Genomic DNA, 13,895 nt, shown 5'->3' on the forward strand with positions numbered 1-13,895 from the left:
GATGAATGTAATACGGTCCAGGAACCTTTTTTTCTAGATGAATGTAAATACGGTAGAACCTTTTTTTCTAGATGAATGTAAATACGGTCCAGGAACCTTTTTTTCTAGATGAATGTAAATACGGTCCAGGAACCTTTTTTTCTAGATGAATGTAAATACGGTCCAGGAACCTTTTTTTCTAGATGAATGTAAATACGGTCCAGGAACCTTTTTTTCTAGATGAATGTAAATACGGTCCAGGAACCTTTTTTTCTAGATGAATGTAAATACGGTCCAGGAACCTTTTTTTCTAGATGAATGTAAATACGGTCCAGGAACCTTTTTTTCTAGATGAATGTAAATACGGTCCAGGAACCTTTTTTTCTAGATGAATGTAAATACGGTCCAGGAACCTTTTTTTCTAGATGAATGTAAATACGGTCCAGGAACCTTTTTTTCTAGATGAATGTAAATACGGTCCAGGAACCTTTTTTTCTAGATGAATGTAAATACGGTCCAGGAACCTTTTTTTCTAGATGAATGTAAATACGGTCCAGGAACCTTTTTTTCTAGATGAATGTAAATACGGTCCAGGAACCTTTTTTTCTAGATGAATGTAAATACGGTCCAGGAACCTTTTTTTCTAGATGAATGTAAATACGGTCCAGGAACCTTTTTTCTAGATGAATGTAAATACGGTCCAGGAACCTTTTTTCTAGATGAATGTAAATACGGTCCAGGAACCTTTTTTTCTAGATGAATGTAAATACGGTCCAGGAACCTTTTTTTCTAGATGAATGTAAATACGGTCCAGGAACCTTTTTTTCTAGATGAATGTAAATACGGTCCAGGAACCTTTTTTTCTAGATGAATGTAAATACGGTCCAGGAACCTTTTTTTCTAGATGAATGTAAATACGGTCCAGGAACCTTTTTTTCTAGATGAATGTAAATACGGTCCAGGAACCTTTTTTTCTAGATGAATGTAAATACGGTCCAGGAACCTTTTTTCTAGATGAATGTAAATACGGTCCAGGAACCTTTTTTTCTAGATGAATGTAAATACGGTCCAGGAACCTTTTTTTCTAGATGAATGTAAATACGGTCCAGGAACCTTTTTTTCTAGATGAATGTAAATACGGTCCAGGAACCTTTTTTTCTAGATGAATGTAAATACGGTCCAGGAACCTTTTTTTCTAGATGAATGTAAATACGGTCCAGGAACCTTTTTTTCTAGATGAATGTAAATACGGTCCAGGAACCTTTTTTTCTAGATGAATGTAAATACGGTCCAGGAACCTTTTTTTCTAGATGAATGTAAATACGGTCCAGGAACCTTTTTTTCTAGATGAATGTAAATACGGTCCAGGAACCTTTTTTTCTAGATGAATGTAAATACGGTCCAGGAACCTTTTTTTCTAGATGAATGTAAATACGGTCCAGGAACCTTTTTTTCTAGATGAATGTAAATACGGTCCAGGAACCTTTTTTTCTAGATGAATGTAAATACGGTCCAGGAACCATTTTTCTAGATGAATGTAAATACGGTCCAGGAACCTTTTTTTCTAGATGAATGTAAATACGGTCCAGGAACCTTTTTTTCTAGATGAATGTAAATACGGTCCAGGAACCTTTTTTCTAGATGAATGTAAATACGGTCCAGGAACCTTTTTTTCTAGATGAATGTAAATACGGTCCAGGAACCTTTTTTTCTAGATGAATGTAAATACGGTCCAGGAACCTTTTTTTCTAGATGAATGTAAATACGGTCCAGGAACCTTTTTTTCTAGATGAATGTAAATACGGTCCAGGAACCTTTTTTTCTAGATGAATGTAAATACGGTCCAGGAACCTTTTTTCTAGATGAATGTAAATACGTTCCAGGAACTTTTTTTTCTAGATGAATGTAAATACGGTCCAGGAACCTTTTTTCTAGATGAATGTAAATGCGGTCCAGGAACTTTTTTCTAGATGAATGTAAATACGGTCCAGGAACCTTTTTTTCTAGATGAATGTAAATACGGTCCAGGAACCTTTTTTCTAGATGAATGTAAATACGTTCCAGGAACCTTTTTTTCTAGATGAATGTAAATACGGTCCAGGAACCTTTTTTCTAGATGAATGTAAATACGGTCAAGGAACCTTTTTTTCTAGATGAATGTAAATACGGTCCAGGAACTTTTTTCTAGATGAATGTAAATACGGTCCAGGAACCTTTTTTCTAGATGAATGTAAATACGGTCCAGGAACCTTTTTTTCTAGATGAATGTAAATACGGTCCAGGAACCTTTTTCCTAGATGAATGTAAATACGGTCCAGGAACCTTTTTTTCTAGATGAATGTAAATACGGTCCAGGAACTTTTTTCTAGATAGTAGTACAGGTGGCCCGGTTCTGCGCCCTCTTGTGAGGAGCTGAAGTGAGGAGCTCGCCTTAATGGATTTCTATCGTAAGGCATGAGCTCTATTTGATGGCGCAGTGTTGCTAGCTCCTTACTCGAAAAAATCACCAAGGTTTTTGGTCTAACCTAACCTAAAACAAGGAGCTGGCAACTTTTTTCTCGCCGTGTTGCCAGCTCCTCACTCGAAAAAATCACCAAGGTTTTTGGTTTAACCTAACCTAAAGCAAGGGGCTGGCAATTTTTTTCTCGCAGTGTTGGCAACACTACACCCGAAAGTAAAGCTCGGTGGGGCTTGCTTTAATGGTTTGCTCTTGTAAGGCATAAACCCCCCCCCTATTTTCGGACACAGTATTACCAACATCTTACTCGAAAAAAATCACCAAGGTTTTTGGTCTAACGTAACCTAAAGCAAGAAGCTGGCAACCTTGCTTGAGGCTTGCCTTACAGTGCATAAAGCAAGGTTGCCAACCTACTGGTACTTTTGCCATAGCCTTTTACAAAAAAGAGAGAGAGGAGAGAGAGAGGGAGGGAGGAGTTAAACAGCCGACAGCCTACCTACAGCTTTTTTTTTGTCTAACCTAACCTAAAGCAAGGGGCTGGCAACTTTGCTTGAGGTTTGCTTTACAGTGCATAAAACAATTTTTGCCAACCTACATATACAGGACAAGGAGAGTCGGCACTGCCGTAAAAGAGAGAGATGGATGGATGGGAACACTACACGGGTTCAACGTTATCAAATAAAAATCGCCTTAATGGTTTTTTCTTGTAAGGCACGATCTCTATTTTCTCGCAGTGCTACCAACTCCTACCTACACTTTTTTTTAGTTGGCAAGGGCTAGAGAGAGAGAAAAACTTATAGCTGGGAACAGTAATGAGCGAATGCGCCATATCGTAATTTTCCAACTCCCGGGGGGGCAACGTTTGTATATCACAATTTTTGTAAACCTCTCTCTCTCGGGGGAACGACGTGCCGCGCACACACACACACACACACACGCACACGCACACACGCACGCGGGGCCAAAATTTTTGAATTTACGGCTGGAAAAATGTTTTTCTATGACATGTTTTCGTTCGAGGCAAATTCGTAGGTAGATATTGTTAAATAAACATTAATATTGTAAATATATATATACTTATTGTATTTAGTTTTTCGGTATCGAAAAGCGACTGTCATATTATATTTAAAAAAAAATATTACGGTTTTGCCTGTAGATATCTAGAAAAACGACAATTTCGTTTCTTCTCTCTATATATGCTATCAACGTTGACACAACGACACAAATTCAACAAATACGTAGTCAACCGTACATCTTTTTTTTTCCTGACAATTTCGTTATCTGACTAGGACGAAAATGGGTTTTCCGGTGACAGGAAATACGTTGCTCCGTTTCTATACAAATAACCAGAAATCACCATATGCATTTCGCAACTATGCTTGGTGGTAGAGAGCATCTATTGAAGATAGATTCAGCCGGCGAAATGAAAACACAAAGTAACGTCCGCTCTCGTGGGTGCAGAGACGGGGTCAGGGACTATAAAATAAATAACCGGAAAATTCATTGTATTTTTTCTCTGCCACCAAGCATAGTTGCGAAGTGCATGTGACTGAAATGTAGGGGGGAGAATGTTCTAGAGAATTTGGTTCTTGGATTTCTATTGGTCCACGTTGCGTTGGCTAACATATTATTTTTGACGTTATTAGAAAACCGTATAAAACTTAAAGCGCTGGTGTATAAAGTTCTGTTTCATTTTCAACGTTAGTGAAGAGCATTTCCGCAGAATTTCTAAAAGTAAGTAACTTTGTTTCTTAGCTCGCATGAGTTGGTTTTGATTTATAAGTATGGCAATGCTTTTGCGGAAGAAAATATACTCACAAAACATGCAAAAAGAGAGAGAATATAGAAGGTGTTTCATGTCTCTCTCTGCTTTTATATATTTGAAGCATGCATCTTGGTAGCTGGAATATCTTTTTTCTTCCGTGTGCTGTTGTTGGTAGGTAGGAAATATGTGTGCGGGGCATATTTCAAAAAAATAAATGTGTTAAATTGTTAGAGGAAGACATGAAAAATAGAGGAGAGTTGCGTGTTTTTGATATCTAGTGGAAGTACTGATTAATTGATTGAGTTGGCGTTTTTTTTTGTTTAAGTCCATTTTATGCACAGTAAGGCTAATCTGGACTGGACCTACAGTTTCAAGAACCACTTGTACGGGTATCCAACTCTTGATTACAAGACAACGACGTTATCGCTACGTCATCGCAGAGGTTAGTGGAAGTACTGATTGATTTGATGTTTTAAGTCTATTTTATGCACAGTAAGGCTAATCGGGACTGGACCTACAGTTTCAAGAACCACTTGTACGGGTATCGAACCCTTGATTACAAGGCTATCGCTGTGCTAACGCAGAGGCTAGTGGAAGTACTGATTGATTTGATGTTTTAAGTCCACTTTATGTACAGTAAGGCTAATCGGGACTGGACCTACAGTTTCAAGAACCACTTGTACGGGTATCGAACCCTTGATTACAAGGCTATCGCTGTGCTAACGCAGAGGCTAGTGGAAGTACTGATTGATTTGATGTTTTAAGCCCACTTTATGTACAGTAAGGCTAATCGGGACTGGACCTATAGTTTCAAGAACCACTTGTACGGGTATCAAACCCTTGATTACAAGGCTATCGCTGTGCTAACGCAGAGGCTAGTGGAAGTACATAGTTATTCGAATCTTATTTATTTAAAATATTTAATTTTTTTTTTTATGCACGCTTATTGATTTTAAACCTAAAATTAAATAAAATCCGGCAATTATATCCAATTATACTTATGGCTACAACGAGCATTGAGATTTTTTTTGCTACGTAAACAAAATGGCTGACATGCCAAATATGAACAGGCTATATAGATTTGAGAGAGAGATGGATAAAAAAAAGTTAATTAAAATTTAATTTCATGATTGCAACACGGAACTTAATGATTGATTTAGTTTATTTTATTTTACGTTTTGTACCTCTTGGCTAATTTGCGAAGATTGGGGATGAGTGATGAAATGGACATTCACAAACAACCAAGCCCGACCAGGATTCGAACCCAGGACCCTTGGCGTCGCAGCGCGATGTGCTAACCACTCGGCCACAGGGTCGGGCAAGTGTTGGTATATACATAGACCAAAGTTACATGGTTCTAGACCCCATAGGAGCCGAGAAAATCAATGTCTTGGAAAACGTCTTAAGGCAAATATCTCAATCTTTAAGAAAGTCGACTTCCGGTATCTCAAGATGTTACTTCCGGTCTGTCAAGAAAATTTTCTTAAGACAAAAATCTTAAGACGTTTTCCAAGATATTGATTTTCTCGGCTCCTAATTGAGCTAGGATGATGATTTTAGGTTTGTTGGATAGGATTCGACGAGAACTATTCGACTAGCAAATAAAATTGTTTCTACCCCCTCAAGTTTCGGAAATACAGACAATTTTTTATTTTTTTGAGAAACTTGATTTGCCGGCTTAGTTTTTGCCCTAATTCGAAAATTTTAATAGCATTCGATACAAAATTAGAAGTACTCTACAACTTATTGGAGGGATGATGACTACTGCCTGCTGTTTTCGAGTTATTTTGGATTAAAATTTCAAGATGTAATTTCTAAGATGTTTTGTAATTCATCAACTATGGGTTGTAGGAAAACGATTCTTGCTCTATCTGTTATCGCTTGACGAATACTATAAACATAAATAATGCTTATGGTTTGATTTTTAAAATGGCGAGCGGAAAATAACCATGTTTTCTGAAATTATGATTTATACTTCATACGCCAAGAGGGCTGAGGGTTAGAAAAAAAAGATTGTTTGGTAGAATTATGCACACATAATATTTTTGTGTTTTCTATACACAAGCTTAATTATTTTTTTCAATTATTTACAGGATTCATTAAGAAGCAAGAAGTAGCATAAATAGCACACTCCCACCAAACCCAACACTATTGTGAATTATTGCACAGTATTTATTTTGTGGCACTCCACTATATATATATAATAACATACCCCACAAATATTTTCAACAAAATGCAATCTGAGAAAAGTTGCCCTGTGTGCAAGATAACCATATCAAACCAAAATTTTGCAAGACATTGTCGTACCTGCGCACCTGGTAAGCGTGTAACCGCTAAAAAACCATGTCCCAGGTGCGGTATACATATTACTATTAATAATTTGAAGAGGCATATAACATCATGCAAAGTTGTCGTCGGAGCACCTGTCCCCCAACCGTCGACCAGCTCGACCAAGAGGAAAGCGGAAGCCGACTCGCCACCATCCGCCAAACGCGTCAAGTCTGTGGCGAAAGCGAACCAGTCTGCTTTCCAGCGTTTGTTAGAGGACTTTGTCATCACTTCGGAGGGCTCATGCGACGTGCGTAGTTTTTTGGAGAACGTGCAAGCCAAAATCATTTCCATCCTCGGCGATGCGCTTGCAACGCACTCCACCAAATTCTACGCATCGCTACGTTGCCAGTACAAGAAGCCGTCCGATGAAATTTACAGCTTCTGCCACAACACCAAGGCGAAGACGCTGCATCTGGCGGATGTCGACAACCTCGAGGTCATCTACAACCAGTTTACCGATGAGCTGGTGGCAAAACAGGAGGAACATCAAGCTAAAGGCTCGGGGGGTTCGCTGTGTGGCGAGCCTCACGAACTGTGCGTCAAACTTTGTAAGTTCGTGCCTCTCTCCGCCTCCAGCTACGTCCCCTTACCACCTACCATTGTGGCAAAGAAGGCCGTCCTGAACATTCAGAACAATGACGCCAAGTGCTTCGTATGGTGTGTTCTGGCAGCGTTGCACCCTGTCGACCGGAAAAACCATCCACACCGAGTTAACCACTACCGACCCTACGAGGCAGAGCTGGAAGTTGCGATGGCTGGGATCGACTACCCGGTAGAGGTCCCGGACATTCGAAAGTTTGAGGTTCGTGCGCGGTTGGCTATCAACGTTTACGGTCTCACTGACGAAAATGCGGTGTACCCTATTCGCGTGAGCGACGTAAATGTTGATGGTGCGCAGGAAATTCACCTTCTGCTCATCAAGGACGAGACCAATCACCACTACACCCTCATCCGTTCCCTCTCTAGACTTGTTTCGAGCCAGCGGAGCAGTGATAGTCACCACGTCGAGGTGTGTCGAAGGTGCTTGTCAACTTTTGATAATCGAGAACAGCAGGACTACCAGCGCATCAGAGGTCCCAACATCGCTGCAGAGAAGCTCGCTCACCACAAACTTTATTGCAATGCCAACGAGCCAGGTGTGGCAGTCTTGCCCAAACCTGGCACCGTGGAGCGTTTCCACATGCACGGTGCCATGGTAGAACATCCTGCTATCATCATCGCGGATTTCGAAGCCTTCCTCAAACCCCTGTCCACTTGCGATCCCGACCCCGAAGTTTCTTCCACCACCCCTTACCAACTCCACGAGGCCTCGAGTTATGCCTACGTTGTGGTGCGACGAGACCAGCACATCGCCCCCGAGCCCTACGTGTACCGTGGCCCCGACGCAGCCAAACACTTCCTCGAGAGGATGGTTGTCGAGGCCAACAAGATAGGGAAGGTACTGTTGGCCCCCAAGTCTATGCTCCCACTGCCCCCCGACGATCAGCGTAGACACGACGAGTCCATCGCTTGCCCTGTCTGCGTCAAGGAGTACACCGCCAACAACCGTAAAGTCCAACACCATGATCACTTTAACGGTAGGTATGTTGGTCCATGGTGCAACGGATGCAACCTCATGGCCCGGGACCCGCGATTTATCCCTGTATTTTTTCATAATGGCTCGGGATACGACTTCCACCACCTCGTCAAGCATCTTGGGTACGACGACATGCGAATCAACGTCCTGGCGCAGAACGAGGAGCGTTACATTAGCTTGAGCAAGTGGGTGCGAATCCCAGGATCACACTCTACCGTCGAGCTTCGCTTCCTCGACTCCCTGAGGTTTCTCCCGGCCAGCCTCGATGCTCTCGCAGGGAAGCTTAGCGACGAGCAAATGCTCATTACCTCCAGAAACTTTCCGAACTTGGACGCCGGCCTCTTCAAGCGTAAGGGGGGTCTATCCCTACGAATATATTACAGACCCTTCCAAGTTCGCAGAGACGTCGCTACCTCCCCAGGCGAACTTCTATAGCAAGCTGCGAGGCTCGGGCATCTCTGAGGATGACTATCACCATGCCCAGTCCATGTGGCGCGAGCTGGGCTGTCGAACTCTCGGGGACTACCACGACGCCTACCTCAGACTTGATGTGACGCTCCTCGCTGACGTGTTCCAGACGTTCCGTGCGACTGCGAAGACCATCTACAAGCTGGACCCTGCATACTTCTATAGTCTTCCTGGACTGGCATGGTCAGCCATGTTTCTGGTGACGAAGATCGAGCTGGAGCTTCTTTCGGACGTGGACATGATGCTGTTTGTGGAACGTGCCGTGCGGGGTGGAATGGTCCAGGTGTCGCAGCGACACTCGCACGCCAACAATCACCACATGGCCACCGGTTACGACCCCTCACAACCGTCCAGCTACATCATGTACACGGACGTCAATAACCTCTACGGACACTCCATGATGCAGCCACTCCCCTTTAGAGGCTTCGAGTGGGCTGACCCTTCCAACTTCGACATCGAAAGCTTCGACGATTCGGAACATGGGTTCTTCGCCGAGGTGGACCTTGAGTTCTCCGAGAAGCTGCAGGATTTGTTCAGCGATCTCCCCCCTGCACCCGAGTTGAAGTGTCCACGCGATTCCAACCAGAAGAAGCTCGTCATGGATTTCGAGCCCAAGAAGAATTACGTCCTGCACTACCAGAATCTCCGGTGGTTGATGCAGCGAGGGGTCGCGGTCCACGCAGTTCACCGCATCCTCAAGTTCGAGCATTCTCCGTGGTTGCGTCCATATATTGAAGTCAACACGAAACACCGCACCGCAACCACGTCCGAGCTTGATAAGGATTTCTTCAAGCTTATGAACAATGCGGTGTTCGGGAAAACCATGGAGAATGTACGGAATCGTGTAGATGTGAGGCTAATATCAAACGAAGCACAATGTCGCAGGCTCGCAGCAAACCCATTATTTAAATCGAGGACCATTTATAACGAACAGCTTGCTCTGGTGCATATGAGGAGGAGCGAGGTGAAGCTCAACAAGCCAACTTATGTTGGCGCCTCAGTATTAGACCTGAGCAAGCTGCACATGTTTCAAACATATTATGGGATACTACGCCAGCACTATAACGACAATATTAGCCTACTCTACACGGACACGGACAGCTTGGTGTACCACGTTCGCACGGACGACGCATACGGGGATATAGCCACAGTTCCATCTTTGGTTAACCTTTTCGACACCTCGGGCTATGCCCAGCAAAACAAGTATGGTATCCTGCCCCGCAACAAGAAGGTGCCTGGCAAACTCAAAGACGAGAAGGACGGTGATGTAATTCTCGAGTTTGCAGGTCTTCGCGCCAAGGCCTATGCCATCAAAGCCGAGGGCAGCGTTACCAAGAAGGCCAAGGGTGTCGGCAGACAGGTGGTTCGGGAGCATCTCACATTCGAGGACTTCGTCGATTGCCTCAAGACCAGGTCGTCGGTTCTAAGAGAAGAACAGCGCATCCAGAGCGTCGACCATGTGTTGACCACAAACAAAGTTAGAAAAATTGCGCTGGACCCCAACGACGACAAGAGGCGCGTCCTCGAGTGTGGTATTCACACATTGCCGTGGGGGCACTATCGCTTAGCAGAAAGCAAAACCTGCAACATATGTCCATCTTCAACAGAAGATTCATAAAAACAAAACAAAACAAAAAAAAAACACTTTGACTGTCATTACAAAAAACTTTGACTGTATTCTTAAATAACCAGCATGCCTATGAATTTGTTCGGTTTCAAAAAACAGATTATTATGGAAACCATACCAGATCATGAAGTCTTACCTTCCGTGTTACCTAAACTCAACGGTCTGTTGATTATTCACCTCAACAGTATTTGGACGAAACTGAATGACGATGTGGGCAAGATGTTTTATGTTTTTAATAACAATTTACATTTCTACGAAATTCCGATCGACGGGAAACTTCAAATCACCGTGAATCCGGAAAACGCAGGCGAAATCAAAATTTCTACCGGCAAAAACATTTTTCGAATTAAGCACGACAAGATGCTTTCTAACATTACGTACGATGTGTCCGCAGGAGATTATCTTTACATGGAACTCCTCGGAGAATACGACAAACTTATTCCTCTCTTCGTAGAATTACGAATCGTCTATCCTATTATAAATAACCGTTAACCAAAAATGCCTAACGACATTTTCGGCAACACCAAGCGTGTGGACCATGCAGAAGAGATTCTCATGTTGGACATTCGAGTTAAGAAGTTGAGGACCGATTTGATCGCTTTGCAGGAAACCTTAAACAAAAGTTTAGAGTCGGAAATCGCTACGCTCCAAACGCAATGTCTCGACCCCATTCTGAAAATCGATTCCGAACTGAAAACGCTGATAAAAAATTATGTCGACGTACCTTCTTACGACAACGTTCAAAATATACAGTTGAGCGTGGATTCGCTTCAAAATGATTTGGCCAAATTACAGCAATTTCAATCGAAAAATGAAGATTTGGAAAAATTGAAACTCGAAATCGAAGAACGAACTTCCGCAATAGAAAAGAATTTCTCTGAACTTCAAACCGTCGTGAGCGATATAGACGCAGAACGCTTACATGTCGTCGTTTCCAAATTACAAGAAGAATTCACCAGCACGTTGGAAGAAATTAAATCCAAGTTGCAGACTTTGGAAGATACAATGACGAACCTACCATCGTCGGACGAACTGCAGGTCATCGGTAAAAGCGTCGCGAACATAAAAATTCAATTGGAGGCCTATCAAGATTTCGAACACATTCAAACCACCATCGCTACGCTTCAGGCGTCCTTGGAATTGATCAACGAAGAAATTAAAAATATTCACGCTGAAGCGAGAGCGTTGACGAGCATTCAAGACACGTTAAGCACGGTTCAGCAGAAGATTGAATATTTAGAAAATTTAAACGTCGAAACGAATCTCGCTCATTTTCATCACGTACTGGACAACATACAGGGTGACTTGGAATCGTTACGGACGAGCGTGCCTTCGAGCGAAGATTTGGAAAAATTGAAAACGGCGGTGACGGCACTATCCGAATCGAGCGACATCAAAAGCTCATTGAGCGATCTCGAGAGTAGGGTGGCCAATCTCCCCACCTCCAAAGAATTGCACGCTTTGAAAAGAAACATATCTCGAATGCTGAAACGACTAGAAACGGAAACGGCGAACGTGGAACAGATTCGAGACGAAATTAGTTCGCTGGTGTCGACGCTGCCCACTTCGCAGAGCGTCGCCGACCTTCACACGCAGTTTACAGAGATGCGAAGCATCGTGAACGATCTTACCGAGAAGAGCTCGAAATTGAATCAAGTCGAGAACCTTCAGAACATCGTCGTCAACATCAGAGATCAAGTCGGAGTGCTGGAATCCACGCAGGAATCGACGCTGGCCTCTTTCGGTGCCAAGTTGCAAGAACTCAACGAAAACTACAAGCAGTTGAACGTGGAAGTGAAAATCAAACCGTCGTTTTCTACCGTAACGGATACCATAGTCGAGCATTTGCTGCCCATCGAAAATAAACTCGGACAAGTTCACAGTAATCTGCTCGGCGTCGACACTAAATTCGCTAAACTGCATTTTCTGCAAGCCATCGAAATCAACAGCGTACCCAATCAACAGAGAATCTCCACGTTCGTCGAAGGTAACAAACTGTACATGTTGCATCCTTATCATCCGTACTACAAGTTTCTCCTCGATGGCACGATTCAGATAAACGAATTTTCGTACTGGTCTCACGGTAGAAAAGCTAGCGTTCCTACCATGACTTTGATATCGAATCGTGGTGTCCAGAAAGCAGGAAACATTCCTCTGGCACGTTGGAACGAAACGCGCAACATATATGAAATACACGAAGACGAAGATCTCACCGTTTTCGACGTGAGTGCCGGCGATAAGCTGATCATTCAAAACACGAGCGAAGTGCCACCCTCTTTGAATCCCATCACGCTTGTGCTTCTCTTGAAACGTAATCTCTAAAAAAAATGTCTAGGCAAGCCATCGTCGAAGAATTGCATAAACCTGCACGCCGTAACTACGAACGTTTGGCTGTGGTAACCAAGGGCATCGACGACCTCTGGCAAAGTGACCTCGTGGAGATGAGTAGCGGCAATTTGAAAAACGTGCATAAATTGAACAAGGGCAACAAGTACCTTCTCACCGTCATAGACACGTTTTCAAAATTCGCATGGGCTCTACCTTTGAAGGCGAAAACGGGAACGTGCGTCACGGAAGCATTCAAATTAATTTTTCGCGAAAGCGGTGGCAGACGACCACGGTTTCTGCAAACGGACAACGGTAAAGAATTTTACAACGCCGTATTCCAAAAGTTTATTCAAAAACACAAGATTCGACATTATTCGAGCTTCAGTCACATCAAAGCCAGCATCGTGGAAAGATTCAATCGAACCTTGAAAACACACATGTGGAAACGATTCACGCTTCGGGGAAATTACAAATGGGTCGACGTCCTGCCGGAACTCGTCGACACCTATAATGATACAGTACACAGAACGATAGGCATGAAGCCAGCCGACGTTACCAAGTCCGACGAGCAGCGTTTAATTTCTACAGTTTACTGTCCAAAGTATACACCCACGACAAAAAAAGCTAAATACAAAATTGGAGACCAGGTGAGGATCAGCAAATTCAAACGCACCTTCGAGAAGGGATTCACAAAAAATTGGAGCACGGAACTTTTTACGGTGGTTCGAGTTCTACCCGGAAACCGACACACGTATATAATAAAAGATAGTAGCGGCGAAATTTTGAAAGGAAGATTTTACGAAGAGGAACTCTCTAAAACGAAACACCCCAACACGTACCTCATCGAGAAAGTATTGCGTAGGAAAGGTGACAAACTGTTTGTCAAATGGCTGGGACTTCCGGAAAAGAGTTGGATCGACGCGGACGAAGTGATCTTGTAAGTACGTGGAACGTGGTGAAGCGTCTACCGGATCCGGAAAGTCAAACGAGAAAAAAAAAGAACGGTGAGTTGCTTCCCGACAGCATCCGCTGTCTGATCGTAGGTCCTTCGGGGTGTGGGAAAACGACACTGCTCGTGGACAATTTTCTCCTCGCACCGAATTGGCTAGATTGGAAGAGCAGACACCTGTACGTGTTCTCGAAAAGTTTGGAGCAATCCAAATACCAGCAACTGATGAAAGTGTACGATGGTCTGGACATTGCAACTTTCGCTTCGGAAATAAAACCACTCGACGATTGTCGTGAAAATTCAGTCGTCGCGTTCGACGACGCCATCCTGGAAAATCAAAATGAAATTCGCAACTTTTTCACGCAAGGTCGTCACAAAGGAATGGATTGTTTCTACCTAGCTCAAACGTTTTCC

This window comes from Lepisma saccharinum, chromosome 28 (genome assembly GCF_977018435.1).
Source record: "Lepisma saccharinum chromosome 28, izLepSacc3.1, whole genome shotgun sequence".
Taxonomy (NCBI): Eukaryota; Metazoa; Arthropoda; class Insecta; order Zygentoma; family Lepismatidae; genus Lepisma; species Lepisma saccharinum.